A 13,084-nucleotide genomic window follows, 5' to 3' on the forward strand; every position below is an offset into this window, starting at 1 on the left:
TGACAATGTGGCTGTAGATGTATGGAAAATGTTACATATGAAAGTTTTGGTCCCCACATAGTGGCTACTGCAGCTGCAAAGTGAGCTTAAGTAGCACACACGCATGTAGAATTTAGGGAGCAATAATCAGGGCTAGGGTTAATGTCCCTCACTGCCACATAACAGTTTCTCTTGCATATTATGTTGCATTGCCGAAGCTGCTGAAATCTACAGCAGTTGCCTTTAATGACTGTGGCAACTGAATACAGAATACAAATATATTCAGAAGAGAAAGAAGTTGTTATTACTGGTGATGAGTCTATGTTATGTGCCCACCATTGCAGATCATGCTTCAAATTCATCAGTCTTCTTTAAATTAATTTTGTTCGACTCCTTAAATGCCATGGCTGTTTTAGTTGGCTTTCCATTGTTAAATTGCTTGACAGCAGAGACTGGAATATTTAGGCAAATGGGGCACTACTCCATCAACCTCAGCCATCCCAATCTGCCTGCCTTCATACTTACAAGCAGTCCAAGAGTGGCTGTCACTTTGCTCCTCAGTTTCAGTGGTGTCCTCCTAGTACTCAATGGATAGGAGGACAGAAACAAAACTAGAACTAGTTGGCTGTGCCTGCCATTGGTGCTAGCCCCACCTACACTCAGGGACACCACTAGGAGAAATCTCGGCCTGCCCCCGCCTCAGTGCCGAGGAGAACAGTCAGACTGAACTGTATCTCAAATTGCTGCCTGTTTAGTTTGCTCTGTAGAACTCAATGATTGCTGTTGAGAATGGAGCCAGCTGTAATCTGCATAGTTTTGTGATAGCCACATACCATGACATGTCTATGCAGAAATCAACGTCAACCAGTTTTCAGGTTTCTGTTGGTTCACAACTGGCTGACCTTGATTTCTGCATGGACATGTTGAGAAGTGTAGCCTTTGAATAACTCTACAAACATGGCATGAATGACTTTTGCCTTGATACTGTAAGTGGTGCCCTGATGCATACAAATGCTAGTTATGTCACAGTTTCCTTTCCTCTCTTTATTTCAGTTACCAGACCCGATTTGTCCTTATTTTAATTTACATTCACTGGATGTGAATACCAGTAGGCTTAGGGAAAACATCTAAAATAACACTTTTTATTTTTTTTTAAAAAAAGAATGATCTGCTACACAGGAAGTACAGAATGGATTTAATTCAGAATGGAATAAAACAGTGTGGTGCATTTTACGATGGGTAATAACTAGTGATAGGCAAATGGGTATGATTTATATTTTATGGAATATAGGACTGGATTTCTGGGCTTGTTTCATGAGCACTACAGTGTTGGGTAATTCTTTTCCAAAAAGGATGCCCTTTCTACAGTAATTTGTCATAACTTGTCTATAGTGGTTCTCTTGTAAGTTTTGCCCTCCATCCCAAGATCTGCACCTGTCGGCTTTCTTTTATCTTAACCTGTAGGTGACTGCTCCCTTTTCTGTCTTTTTAATGTAGCTATTAACAACAGAGAAGCTGTGGGATTGACAGTTCTGACATTTGAAGCCCTTTATTTAGAGGACAAGAACGGTATGGATGCATATTTCTATTTGCAGCCTCAATATGCTTCCCATATTGTGTGTGCGTTGCCTGGTCAGTCCTGAATTTGGTCAGAGCAGTAGCACAAGGGTACTGTCGTGTGTTTTGTAGTTTTGAGGCTGCATCAATTACCATAATATGCAGTGGAAATTGTGCAAAGGAAACCTACTTGCTTGTAGTGTTCCGTTTCAGTTGGGTAGCCTAAGGTCACAATCACACATATAAATGGTTAGATATACACTTAAAAAAGTAAATGGTGAATGCAAAAATATGTTTTCAAATACATCAACCATGCAGTTTCTTTCATAGAGCTGTTAAGGTGTGAATGTGAGGAGAGGTTCACAGGCTGATCTTCCACTGCCCCTCCCATATGTTTTGCCCATTGGCGCAAAAAGCAGGTTTGGGTAAGCCCCCCACCTGCCAGTAGCGCTCTCCCTTGTCTGAGTTGGATCCCTCTAGCTGCTTTTAAGAAAAAGTGAAAATATGTGGCAAGTGATATAGGGTAGAAAATGTTCCACTTTTAGAAATGCATTATTTCATAAGGTTAATAATATACTTAATAAAAACATGTAAGATTGTTCAACTCGAATGGATACAATACCAGACAAATCTAAAATCAAAAGTTGCACTTATCCTTTTGCAGGTAATTATCCATATATATATATATATATATATATATATATATATATATATATATATAAACTAACTAGAATTTTCATTCTAATTTTGCCCTTAGGTTTGTTGCCACATAAGTGTGAAGCAATTTTCGTTGAAGATGTTAGCGTAAATAGGAGCTTCAATTCTTTATTTTAGCTGTTTGTATTTTTATTTTGAAAGGACTTGTTTGTGCATGCGTGTGGCCAATACTGGCAATTTACAATAGAACTTTGTAAGGACTTTACTTGAAAAGAAGCCAACCAGTAGTCTTCACCCTTTGCATTCATAATAGTATAAGGCAGTGGTGACTGGTGCTGCTCAACAGTGTCTTCAGTTCTGCTTTCCTCCCCTCCACTGCCTACCTTGTCTCTTTCATGTAAGGGTCCCTCAGCTTCTCTCCCCCCTTTCTCATATTCTGGTTTTTGTTTGTTTGTTTTGGTAATCACCAGATTATTCAAGTCCAGGAATGGTCAATGGATGGATTATTATTTTGCATTTCCTGGGAGGCATTGTACATTTTCCTCTTGATACTAATGTGATAGTCTTTTAGGTTGCTTTGTACGACCAGTGGAGAAATGGGCAGAGGAATAATAAACCATAAGGGTTGATTTTAGGAAGATTTTAAAAGCAAGATTTTATAAGATGGTACTTTTTCACTGTAATCACAAGGGATTGTAAGGCGGGGGAACATTTTCTTCATGTCATCTGTATAATTTCTTTTTTACATTGGCATAGGAATACTTTTACATTGGCATAGGAATACTTTATTGTAAGTGAAGTCAGGTCTCTAGAATTGCACCAAGCGGTCCCATCTAAAAGTGGATCAGGGCCAATAAGAGTTGAAGCTTCCTTCTGAAAAGAATGGGAAAGTGTGGAAGGCTGAGCAGGCTTGCTGTGTGTGTGTATGAAAGAGGCAAAGAAAGAAAAATGTGGATGCACATCTTTGTACGTGTCTGAAGGCAGGCAGAAGGGAGTGAATAAAGTAGGTACATTACTAGGAGAGATGACTGGAGCGGAGAGCATAAATGAGCTTGACAGGCAGCTCAATTTCTCTCTCTGGAGAAAAGGAAAAGGGAGGGTGCCTGATAGAACAATACAAGAAGGCAGCGTTGGCCAGCTGAATCTGCACTTTCATATAACTCCTTTGAACGCACTTTGCCACTCCCTTGCCACTCCCTTTCCCCGGTGTGCTGCTGCCACTGGCCATTGTGGCTTTGTGTCTTTCTCTGTGTGTGGCTTTATAAAAAGGACATTGCTCTGTACCGTGGGAGAGGCTAGCAAATGCCACACCGTCCTTTTGAAGCTGGCTGTGCCTTCTAACTGCCACCCAGAGTAGACCTTGGAAAGAGGAATGAGCCTTGAATTGTCATACAATCACAGGTACAGCATGGTCTAGTGCATAGCCCTAACGTGTAGTGAAAATATATCATATCCAGCAGCTTGACAACTTCTCTTCACTGATCATTATAACTAAATGACTGAGGAAGAGACTGGGGAGTGGAAAGAGAAGAAAGGGAAGTGATGAGAAAGTGTGCAAGAGGGAAAACTGAAGATAAATGGAGGGAAAGGAAGATGGGAAGAGATTAGAAAGACTGCAGAGAACACAAATTAAGCAGTTTTTACTGAATCAGTCTTAGAGAATCAGGTTTTTTTTTTAAAAAAAAATTAAATGGGCTAACAGGTTTTAAAAGGAGTGGTGCCCTAATCAGATGCATGTTTTTCACATATGCATTACAAAGATGTCTGCAAATGTGACATGATGGCTGGCAACACCAATGCTTCCATGTGGGAATCCCTTGCAGATGACTGCAGTGCTGGGAGACAGGCAGTCAAGTCTTGTATCCATAGAAGTGACCAGAGGAGAAATGACCGCTAGGAGGAACACAGAGGGAAGAAATGCCATGGTGCATCTGCAGCAGTACAACTGGATATCTTTATCGGCTTCTGCTGCAACGACACACGTCTCACATACACATCAGTCTCTACGGCCACAACAAGAACTGCAACTGTAGAGCTTGACTTCACCCCCAAAGGCACACTCCTCCATTGTCCCTCAAGGCATACAGATAATCAACAACAACAAAGCTTTCCCATATATTGGGAAGAGCCTGTATTCATGCAGTAGTTTCATAGCAGGAGACATGACTACCCCTGCAGCAAGAGAGGTTTCTTTCTTTTATCCCAATTTGCCCTGTGTTAGGGTCATGGCATAAAGAACAGAATTGTTTTATTAGTTCTGGGGAAGGTTGCCACTACAGTGGTACCTCCAGTTACGAACTTAATTCATTCCGGAGGTCCGTTTGTAACCTGAAACCGTTCTTAACATGAGGCGTACTTTTGCTAATGGTTCCTCCTGCTGCTGCCATGCCGTCGACGCGCGACTTCCGCTCACATCCCAGGGCAAAGTTTGCAACAAGGGGCATCAATTTCCGGGTTAGTGGAGCTCGTAATCCAAAGCATTCGTAAGGAGAGCGGTACACTGTATTTTAAAGTCGTTCGCAACTTGGACTCCTCCATCTGAGCACATGATAAAGCAGCCACCATATTCTAAACAATGTAGTCTATGTCGTTTCCTTTCACAGGGAGAAAAATGGGGCATATTAAGGGATGGAGGAGTAGGAGAGCTAATATGGTGACCAGGTTTGTTCCTGGTATGTCCAAGATGGGTACTGGACCAGTTTTCTATCATGCCACCAGCACCCATAATTTGCTAACATCTTTGGGAGGCCCCAGAGGTTCAGGGCCCTAGGATTATACTCTAAAATCTGACCCTGATTGGAGCAATCAATGAGCAATTGGATGACCTCAGAGTGAGCTCACTGTTCGTACCTCTGAGATCCAACATGGTGTGGGTTTTTCATTTTCCTGTTCCTTGCATAACTGATTGACAGCGAAAAGGAAATACCGAATTTTTCGCTCTATAAGACGCACCAGACCACAAGACGCACCTAGTTTTTGGAGGAGGAAAACAAGAAAAAAAATATTCTGAATCTCAGAAGCCAGAACAGCAAGAGGGATCATTGCGCAGTGAAAGCAGCAATCGCTCTTGTTGTTCTGGCTTCTGGGATAGCTACGCAGCCTGCATTCGCTCCATAAGACGCACACACATTTCCCCTTACTTTTTAGGAGGGAAAAAGTGAGTCTTATAGAGAAAAAAATACGGTACATGGTGCAATGGTATCCTATTGCACCCCTTCTTGTGCTATACATTGCTGGGAAGAAAGAAATACAGAGTGGTGGCAGCTTCACGTTTCTTGTAACGTCTTGTTCTGCCCTCAGTTTGCTCCATTATAGAGTGGCAGCTGCTGTAAATGAGTCCTGCCGAGTCAGGGTGGATTGTCCCCCCACCAACCACCTGGCAGTAAGAGGCAGGATTACATTGCTTCCTACGTATCCAAAGGCACGGTCCTCCTGGCATATGCATGGCAGTTCCAGTTTGGCCCTGCAAGACAAAACAGAGGAAAGAGCATGCTTTCCAAGTTGCTATCTCTTGGTATTTATGCACCAGAGCTGGGCAGTGTCACAGTGACCTGCTGTTTCACTTAATGGCTTTTGTGTGTGTGTTAATTTTGCTCCAGCAGGTCAGTTGCTACGTGCCAGCTCATATAACCCAGACAGGACTAACCCCATCCGTAATGGTTTGGCACTTGTCTTAATTCTCTCTGGCTTGTCATCTGAAAGACCAAATAAAGCTAGCTTACAAGAAAAGGTTAAGAGAACTAATCATCTTTGGTTTGGCAAAAAGATGGCTGTATGTGTGGCTTGATATGACAGTCACAGATAGGTATTTTGAAGGACAGAATCAACATATGGTGAAATGAATTGTTTAAGCTAAACTACAGGAGTGTAATTAATATAATAGGATAAATCTGAGAGCCAGAATTTTTTTAGTCTGAATTATCACACAACAGTTCCTAAGGGTGTGCTTTATTAGAATGTGGGATAATCTTCTAATGGCAGCAGCCCTACTGCTTGAATCATTTTAGACTGTATAACTAGTGAGGGAATATTCTATGGAGAACAATCTTGAAATTGACCAGGGGAAAAATGAGATTATCAAATGGAGGCATTTCATTTATAATTTCTGTGACACAAGCAGTGCTTTTCTCTTCAAATCCCTGGAAGCTGCTGCCAAAACATCTATTTTCCTATGTGAAAATTACATACATGGGACAGGCTTGAAAGGAAGGATTAACTTTGGTTCTGTTACTATATAAATTATCCATGAGAAAATATGCATTCTTCTTAGCATCTCTCTCTCTCTCTCTCTCTCTCTCTCTCTCTCTCTCTCTCTCTCTCTCTCTCTCTCTCTGTGTGTGTGTGTGGAGTGGCAACAAAGGGAAAGAGATACATGAAGCTGTAGAGAGAATATGAAACTTCACAGAGTTTTTAGGGCTTGCCTAGTATACTACCTAGTGACTAAATGAAGTAAAGAGCCAAAGACATTGTAGTGTTTAGGACACAGAGAAGCTGGCTGTGGTGCTGGCATGGACTGCCCATGTTTATTTACAATGGCATTTTGATTTTGCAACACTGAGCTATGGTCATGTGGGCTAGCACAGTTTCTACTAATTTATTTATTCCATTCATTCATTCTAGCATTTCAGAGCAAAGCCCTCCCTGGAAGCAGATACCATAAAACGAAAATAAAACAATTCTTTACAAAATATATAAAACAATTATATAAAAAAACCAACAGCAGACTAAAATAATATGCATAGAGCCTAAGCCTCTGAAAGCCTCATGATTTTTAAGGAATGTTTGGGTATTGTTTACAGGATCGATTAACTGATAACAGGAACATAACTAATGCCCACCCACCCACCATTCTCTCTCTCTCTTCTCTCTTTCTCATGCGTGCACTGGACACACACACACACACACACACACACACAAACACACACGAGAGAGAGAGAGAGAGAGAGAGAGAGAGAGAGAGAGAGAGATAGATAGATTCTAACTTGTATGGTAAGAACATCATACTTTTAGTAGCCTGTGCTATCCCTGCAAAGAGATAAGTAGGTCTAAGATGGACAAGCATTGACAAGAAACAGGTACGGGCTAAAGATAAGTCAGGACTCTGACAACCTGACAAGTTACAAGAATAAGGTGTGACAAGTGCACATGGATGGGTAACTAGTCTCATCTGAAATGCCATGCAGATTCTTCCACATCTACCTGTGCAGCTAGAGAATAGGTTTGCTGTAGTCTTATGGACTTGGAAGTTACACTTCTTGCTACATTAGCCCCACTGACTTTAAAAATAAAAAAGGAGGCTGTGGAGGAGGGTGGCGGCGGGGAGAGACAGCTTTTTCTGAACCAACCAATGTCAAAAAGGGGAGATTCAAACCCTGTTTCCTGATCAAGTATCCCTGACCTCTTTAGCTTTTTGTCAGTCATGTAAAGGTTCTCCATGTTTTCCCCACCAGAACTGGATCCACAGAGCAGCCTTCACACATTTGAGAGCCTTGTTTGTCTTAGGTATGGAACCTGAGAACAATTTTACTTTTTTTGGTCAATTATTAAACTGTGATTGTTTCATTCAACATATATGAGAGCAGGGGCCCAATTCTTTCTTGCTTGAAAACATTTGAAAAGAAAATGCTATGATTTATATATGCAAACACAAATTCATATACATGCTTTGTACTTAGTTTTGCTTTAGTCTTGTAATAAGTAATAAGTATTGTAATAACAATACAATCCCATCAAATGCCAGCTACTCTGTGATTCTCAGGGAGGTCGCAGAGAAATTATCTGGAATTATGCAGCCACTGAAATAAATTGCAAACCTTTAGTTTGTTTCAGGAAGGCCATTTCTCAATCCTGTAACTCAGCACTGGTAGATAAGATAAAGCAATATAGTGTTCTACCTAACCTTCAGTCACTTTGGGTCTGACTTGAAAACCGAGTCGGGTTTTCCGGCTCAAGCCCTTTGGTAATTAAAAGTGGAAAGAGGGAGATAAAATGAAATGAGAACTGATGAGTATAGGATTCAATCAAAATCTCAATCAAATTTCACATATGGTGGATATGTGAACATATAAAGCCCTTCTGGCAGAAGGCATTTACAGAAATAAGCTATATTACGGGTCAGCATGTGGAAAACACCTCAAGTTTGGGTTTAACTATTTTTAAAGAAGGGCAATCTGACCTTTCTTACAACAAACTAATTACTTTTCTTTTTGTAGCAGCACGCCTACTAGAGGCACAGAAATGGAAAGGATTGGAACATCTGTGTGTATCTCATTGAAAATAGAATGTATGGTCTATTACTCTATCAGAAAAGAATAACAAAGAGATTACATGCATTGAATAATAGTAGATGATTTTGTTGAAATTGTGTTTTCAACATGCTTTTATAAAATATAACCCTGAAGAATAGCAACCACCGAAATTACAGATTGGCCTTGGGCGAACTTAATTAGATTAATCTGTCCTGTAGGGGGTAAGTTGGGATTTTGTTTTGGTACCGGTATCTGTTTCATTTTTTTGTAATCGTTGTTATATATTGGAAATCAATAAAACTAAATTTATTTATTTTTTAAAAAAGAAAGAAACTGGTGAAAAGGCTGATTCAGAAGAGAAGAGAGTCAAAGTTGATCCAGCATATTTCAGCTGATACTTTATACTGAGCCAGCACTGTGGGTATATCAGAGTCTGAAGCCATCAAGCAGGCGGGGTTCAGAAGCCTGCTACTCTACCAAAAAGCTGGTCTAATAAAAGATTTAATATGTCAGATTCTTGAATCCTGGATCCTTTGAGATGTATGGATATTTGCCAGGCTTTCATCCACACAGACAAGGGAAATGAAGGGAGGGAAGAAGGAATGTTGCATTAAAGAACAGCTAAAATTAGCTAAATTGTACCAACCTCTTTCTAAAATTGAGGAACAGCTTGTGGGAGAATGCTCTCTAGTCCTCCAGAATGAACCATTTTAATTCCTGCTCTGAAGGGATCTTGCCCTTGCCACACTGTGTGTCAGGTTTGGTTACTTGCTTATAGATGTCAGTAGCCTCTGCTGCCCTGGCTCCTCACTGACTGAGTGTATTGTTATTCTTTATTATTATTAGTTTCAGTTATCAGTGCCCAAAGTGAACATGACATTTTACAGACAAATAAAATATGTCAGGAATTTATCCCAAATAGTCTTCTATCTAAATGAAGCATTGCACTCTTACATGAATGACACTATCTCCTTGCATTTTTCTTTGTGTGGAACCCATTGCAGGGGGTGGGGGCAGGCAGGCTGGTCCTGGATAAGACTACACATGATGGAGAAGATTATGGCAATAAAATATAAGTTTAATTTCCCCCCATGAGGCTTAGATTGCCGAAGAGTGAGGCAGACTTGAAAGAGCAGAATGATAATGATTTTCAGAGTGGTGGAGCTGATGGGGACTATCTAAGGAGTTATTTCACAGTTAGTCCGATATACCAGCTAAAGGTATTGAATTGTGTCTCCCAAACATAACTGCCCTGCTGAAAGTAACTCTGCCATTTAATTCAAACTGTTTTCTCTCTCCATTTTATTCAACTTCTGCCCATGCCATTATCCCATGCCTTCTGCTATCCCACCCCTCTAATCTTATGTACCTGCAACTGTGTATCATATTGTAATGTCTGTTAAAACAACATAACAGCATACTGACTCCTCCAAACTTTGGAAGATCTGTTAGTCCCTGCAGCCTTACTAGAAGTTGCCATTGTCCCACAGAATCATGATGGATCATGTGCAAGAGCAGTGGCAGACTTGGTATATGGTACCCTGTGCAAGGCCAAAATTTGGTTCCCCCAGTCCTTCCCAAAGGCAGGTAAGGAGGCACTCAGCTTTTGGAAGGAGGTGTGAGGGCTTGTTAGGATTGAAGAAGAGGAGCCCATCCACCTCCTTCCAAAAGTACTAACTAGACATTGGGAAGAAGGCATGAGTACTCTCGGACCCTGCCAGAGCCTCACACCTCCTTCCCAAACCCCAATGCCTCGTCTACCAGGCTTTGAGATGGTGCCCGCTCGCACAGCCCTAAATCTGCCCCTGGCAAGAATATGCAACCTGCTGCTACTGCGTTCTGTGGGGAAGGAATTTTTTTTTGTTTCAGGAAACCTCTCAGTACAGCTTATTAATCAGAAACACTAACAGCTATAACCTCCCAATCCTGCATTTTGTCAATTTATATAACCTAACCATGCTGGAAAGTATTGCCAGTGAAAGAATCTTAAATCAGACCTCTACCCTCCCAGTAAAGACTTAGGAATAGGCCTGATAGGATTTTGGTATTTTGCATATGCACACATTGGCCTCAAAATCACACCCCTTATTCTTAAATCATACCCAGTCATTGTGTTACGCAGATTTTAGGAAAGGAACATTTCTATAAGAACAGGTTGTCTCCAGTGCTTTTTTCTAAAAATTTTTTTGGGGTACCCTCATTTTTCTACTCATATTGAAATACTGCCCCTCAATAAGGCCAAACTTAGATTCATAAAATGTTTAGGGGTATGCTTACCCCTGCGTCGCCTCAGAAAAAAAGCACTGGTCATCTCCAAACTTAGGATCCAGAGCTCTCCAAATCTAGAACTGTGTTTTCCATAATGCTACATGCCATTAGTAATAGGCCTGTGCATTCTTACAGTTTTATTGATATTTGCATTACAGGTGACCTTTATAAAAGTACAGTGTTAAATAAAGTTCTCGTAGCATTTTGGTTTATTAGTTTGATATCCTGGCTAAATTCCAGCCTCAGTAATTCTGCTCACCAGAATTCTCCCTGCAGGTTCAATTGAAAAAGTTATTCTTCATTTCTTCCTGTGACATAAGTTCAAAGTAATTGTGGAATGTTTCATTGCTGTACTAAACCAAGCTACCTTCTATCACACAGAAAGCTGCATTTTAGGAGTGGAAGGTATGTCATTTTAGAGGAAAGGAATAGTGAATAATAAATAGTTTTCCTAAATTGGTACTGCTGTGTCTTTGTGAATAGACATGTTTTGCATGAAGTAAACCAATTATTCTTTTTTTAAAATAGATATTTATTAAAATTTCAGAAATTATATACAAACCAATTATTCAAATATATGCTCAAGCCAAATTTACACATATAATGCGGTATATAAGCAAAATAGAGAATTTCCTTTCCAGTTTGCTGTTTCAGCTTGATTGTTTTGGCCAGGAAAAGATCAAGATGCCACTTGGCGCTGTGGGTTAAACCACAGAGTCTAGGACTTGCTGATCAGAAGGTCGGCGGTTCAAATCCCCATGACGGGGTGAGCTCCCGTTGCTCGGTCCCTGCTCCTGCCAACCTAGCAGTTCGAAAGCACGCCAGTGCAAGTAGATAAATAGGTACCGCTCTGGCGGGAAGGTAAACGGCATTTCTGTGCGCTGCTCTGGTTCGGCAGAAGCCGCTTAGTCATGCTGGCCACATGACCCGGAAGCTGTACACCGGCTCCCTTGGCCAATAAAGCGAGATGAGCGCCGCAACCCCAGAGTCGGTCACGACTGGACCTAATGGTCAGGGGTCCTTTATCTAATTCTGCACAGATGCTGAGCCCCCCATACTTGATGGGACACACGTGTACTTTGTACTCAGATATGCGGTGCCTGGTTACAATAAATAAAGTCAGAGGCAAGTATTATTACGTCTTCAAATATGTGAAAGGATCCATTGTTCTCCTTGTCGGCTGCGACACAAAACTGGTGTAAATGCTTTCCCAAGTGGCTACAGAGTCTGCACACAGAGGGATTGGCACAGATCATGTGGCTCTTCAGAAAGTCCTGAACCACTCCCACCTTGCTGGCTGGAGCTGATGGAAGTTGTAGCCCACCATCTGGAGGGCCACAGATTCCCTGCTCCTGGCATGAAATCGTAGAGCCCTGTTTATCAAGGCCCAACTCTTGATGCACAATGGACTTAGAACCATAGAACTGCAGAGTTGGAAGGATCCCTGAGGGTCATCTAGCCCAACCTCCTGCAATGCAGGAATCTCAACTAAAGCATTTTGACAATTCTGGGAGAACAGGTGAGGTCCCTGCAGACTGGGGTAGGCAAACGTTGTGCCCATCTTCAAAAAGGGATGGGGGGAGAAGACCCAGGTAGCTACTGACAAGTCAGCTTGATGTCGATACCAGGAAAGGTCCTAGAACACATAATTAAACTGTTGGTCTGTGAGCACTTAGAAAAGGATGCTGCGATTACTAAGACCAGGGGTCGGCAAGGTTTACCTAAACTGGTGCAGCACATTTAACTAAACCGGCACAGCACGGCGAGGGAACTCGCTTCCGCGGTGCCAGAAATCGCATCTGTGCAGACACAATTTCTGGCACCGCAGAAGTGAGTCCCCGCGCCGCACTGCGTCGGTTTAGTGTAGCGTGCGGGGACTTGCCAAGTGGGTGGCTCGGTTTGGGGACAGCTCATGGGCCGGTTAAATGACCCCCGTGGGTCGCTTGTGGCCCATGAGCCTTAGGCTGCCTACCCCTGACTAAGACCTACCGTGGGTTTCTCAAAAACATGTCATGCCAGATGAATCTCATTTCTGTTTTTGATAGAGTTGCAAGCTTGGTGGATCAGGGGAACGTTGTGGACAAAATGCTTTTTTTTTATTTCAGTAAGGCTTTTGGCAAAGTCCTCCATGATATTCTTGCAGAGAAGCTGTTAAAATGTGGACTGGATGAGGTAACTGTTAGGTGGATTTGTAGCAGGTTGACTGGCTGAACCCAAAGAGTGCTCATGAATGGTTCCTCCCCATCCTGGGAAAAGTGACAAGTGGGGTGCCGCAGGGTGAAGAATCATACCCTTAATTTCATGGCTGTGTTGGCTGACTTGAAAACATATTGGTGGGCAGCTGAATTTTTCTTTTTAAAGAAAACTTCTAATAA

General features: G+C 41.7%; 1 protein-coding gene and 1 long non-coding RNA gene across 17 annotated transcripts in view; one reads left to right on the forward strand and one right to left on the reverse strand.

The window, feature by feature from the left end:
* The window catches only part of GRIN2B (glutamate ionotropic receptor NMDA type subunit 2B), a 295,203-nt gene that overhangs the window by 75,243 nt on the left and 206,876 nt on the right, over positions 1 to 13,084 (forward strand). The gene's annotated exons all lie outside the window — the stretch shown is intronic.
* LOC308595458 overlaps positions 1 to 13,084 on the reverse strand; it is a 60,276-nt gene that overhangs the window by 1,821 nt on the left and 45,371 nt on the right. Inside the window, exon 3 of one of the 2 annotated variants that reach the window (XR_014012037.1) lies at positions 5,380 to 5,656. The exons of the other annotated variant lie outside the window; for it this stretch is intronic. This is a non-coding gene — a long non-coding RNA (uncharacterized lncRNA). Of the gene's footprint in view, positions 1 to 5,379; positions 5,657 to 13,084 lie in introns of those variants that run through there. 2 annotated transcript variants of the gene reach the window in all.

Source organism: Podarcis bocagei (assembly GCF_964188305.1).
Source record: "Podarcis bocagei genome assembly, chromosome: 10".
NCBI classification, from domain to species: Eukaryota; Metazoa; Chordata; class Lepidosauria; order Squamata; family Lacertidae; genus Podarcis; species Podarcis bocagei.